This window comes from Piliocolobus tephrosceles, chromosome 12 (assembly GCF_002776525.5).
Source record: "Piliocolobus tephrosceles isolate RC106 chromosome 12, ASM277652v3, whole genome shotgun sequence".
Taxonomy (NCBI): domain Eukaryota; kingdom Metazoa; phylum Chordata; class Mammalia; order Primates; family Cercopithecidae; genus Piliocolobus; species Piliocolobus tephrosceles.
Window position 1 is genome coordinate 94,026,485 of NC_045445.1, and position 3,486 is coordinate 94,029,970.

The window sequence follows — 3,486 nt, forward strand, 5'->3', positions numbered from 1 at the left end:
ATTCATGCCTCCCCTTTTTAGACCATACAGAGTAACTTCCTGACAGTGCCATGGCATTTGTAAACTATCATAGTGCCAATGGGAATGTAGCAGTGAGGATGACCAGAGGTCATTCTCATTGCCATTTTGGTATTGGTGGGTTTTGGCCTGCTCCTTAACTGCAACCTGTTTTATCAGCAAGGTCTTTATGACCTGTATTTTGTGCTGACTTCCTATCTCTTCCTGTGACTTAGATTGCCTTAACTGTCTGGGAATGCAGCCTAGTAAGTTTCAGTCTCATTTCACCCAGCTCCTATTTAAAATGGAGTTGCTCTGGTTCACACACCGCTGATGAAGATCCATCTTCTGTAACTTCCTCAGACTGAATAGGGGCTATGATATTCCTGCCTAACCATGAGGGTTTCTTGCATTCAAGGTAGAGAGGAGCTCAGTCAGAAAGCACCAGTATAGTAAGGTCCACTCATAACTCTTGAGTTTTGACAAAAGGTGATATCTGGAAGATTAATAGGTGTTTAAGAAAACATTCAGTAAGCTTGTCCTATATTCCTACACAAAGAATATAACAGCAATATATTCCACAAGAGTAAAGCAAAATAAGTACAATTATTCCAAATAAAGTAAATTAGAAGGCTTTTCATGAACTGGGCAACTGTTGGAACTAAGCTGGTGTGGGGTTGTTAGCTGATTACAATGTGTCCAGAATTAGAATACTGATCCAGATTTTTATATTACCCATCCCTCTTGTTTCTGCTGAGCAACAGTCAGAGATCACTGGTTGGTTCCCAAGAATAAGCAGGGCTATCCTAAATTGCAGAAATAAACTTAAAAACAACTGATGAGACTAGAATCTAACAAGTATACCATAGCTTTTGAAACATAATATTTCCTCTCCATTTTCCCATTTTTACTAAAGACAAATCATGGTAAGACAGATTTTCTTTATTATACTTGGCATGATTATTTGTATAAAGTGCAGCAAAAATAATTATTTTTCACATAAGCTCTTTTTAAATTGGCATTGATGGAACTCTGTTCCTTAGAAGGAATTTCAGATAAGACTTTTTTAAAGCCGAGCCCAACCATGGGTTTGTACCCTTAAATACCTATGAGTTGGGTAATTTTTTCCTCTCGAGGTCCCAAGATAACTTGGGGCTTCTGGACCTGTCAGAAAGTGACATTCTTTACTCACCACTGGTCAAAAACCCTGCACAGGGACTGTTGTAGGCAAGGTATGAGGCCAGTTCCCCACAGGGCTTTTATTGGCTCTATAAGTCAAGTTTAATTCCCTAAATGAAAACACACCATTCTAGTCAAAACCTTGGTAAAATAATCAATTTCTCCAACTGTTTCCTGTTACAAAAGAAAACAGATTCTTACTGCACTTATGCAAATAACAATATTTCCATAAGTTAAGAATACTCACAACTAGTTTCCAAATTCTGGCAAAATCAGGCAGACAGAAACAAATATGCTCCAAATTTTGTTCACAGGAGTATATTTTACTCAACTTCTAAAAGCCGTAAATAGCGCAAAAGAAAAGTTTCCTTGACTGAAAAACAAAACAAAAGATCAGCAGCATCTTAAGCAAAGTTAAAATATTACTTCAGTTTTTCATTGGTTCAGTGAATTTAGTTAACTCCTGTTTTGGTTTTGCTTGATATTCATGAATATTTTAGCTCTTCATGAGAGTTCTGAAAGTTGTTTCCTGTATTTTAATGTTACAATTTCCAAAGTTATCAGAAAGCTGCATTTAAGAACGCTTGCTAGAGTTCTATAGTGGATTATAAACCACCTTCTAAAGAAAATTAAAACCAGATAACAATTTTCTGTGGATAATAAAGTTTTAGGACAGCCACTAGTAAAGCCACAATTGATAAGGAAATTTGTTAACTCTGTGGCATACAATGATTTATGTAACAATTATAATTATTAATAACATACATTAAGTCATATTAGAATTATAGGGGTTTCCCATAACTTTGGAACTATACCAATAACATATTTATGCAAATTTAGTCCAAAGAAAGCAAAACACTATTTCACATTTGATAATGCTTCCTGTATGAATATAAAATAAAAACATTTTTATAAAATAAAAATATAAAATAAAAACATCCCTCCTTTTAAACAACCAGTCATTTTACTTTAGGACAAGAATTTACCATACAGGATCCTTTTGCATATAAAATAACTTTCTTTATAATCTTCTTTGTATAGCTAGAGGGCATAGCTAATTCCACATGTCCTGAGGCCTCATCTAGAATCTAATGGCTTTGAGGTAGGTAAACTGAACAATTATTAAATGTTAAAGAAGCAGTTTATGACTTTAAAGCATTTAACAAACTTAATATCTGACCTGCATAATTTAGACTAAATGTTTTTATTTTATCAATAATTTTTAAAACTGCTTTTATTTCCCAAAGGTTACTAAAGTTACATACGCTAAAAGGCATTACACTTTTTATTTTGCTTTTAAAATATTTGATTTAAATGCTTATTGTTGTTTAAGTCAATTAATTAGAGCTCTTTTGTATAAACGTTACACGCAACACATATATAGCTACACAGAAAGACAAAAGATGATTACTACAGTAGTTGTAAGATTTTTCATTTGCCAGCTTTTAAGTTTCTTAATTGGATTACTGGCTTTAGGGTGGAGCCCTTGGAAGAACAGGGCCAGGAAAGGGGTCTCTGGTGCCTCCTGTTTTTCCCAAGGAGTCCTGGCTATTAGAGCTTGAACATCTGCTTTTAGCATGTTTTAATAAAGTGCTTTTAGTATTTCTTATGCCAAACGGCCGATATTTCTGGCTTTTGAACTTTACCAAAGTTAACCTCTCAGGTGCTTAGAGAAAGGAAAATTTAAGACAGTCTGTGGAGAAGAAGATAATTGACAAAGTTACGCAACATTAAACCAGAAACGACTTATTTCCTAGGTGAGGAATATGAACTCGGACCACCACTGCGAAAGTCCCATGCCTTAGCTAGTGAGTTACAGCCCGCAGCAGTCTTCAGCTTCTTTCCCAGAAGGAGTCTAGAGTAGTTAATTTTGAGGTTGCAAAGGCTTTTAACTATTCAGTATGATTTTTAGAGTTAACTATGACATGAACCCTAAAATTCCTGTTCCCTGAAGGCACAGACCGAAAGAAAGTACAGCCACGTGGTTAAAAGGTCAAGCTCCCAAGGACGTAAAACAATGTAGATACTTAATCCGTTTTTGTTTGTTTGTTTGTTTTAGGGACCTGCAGCCAAAGTAGTTACTGACCAGCTTGCTGGGTCGTCTTGAAAAGCGGGCTTACAAATGTTCTAAGCCCATGTTTTACGCTGAAGTAGCCCTCAACACAGAAAAATGAATTCATAGAACAAAACACACCAGCTTAAGACTAGTCTTAGAACTAATTCTTTTTCGCATTAATCAAAACTTTACAGAGGAGATAAACACTGTTTTTTTTTTTTTTTTTTTTTTTTTTTTTTTTTTTTTTTTTTTTT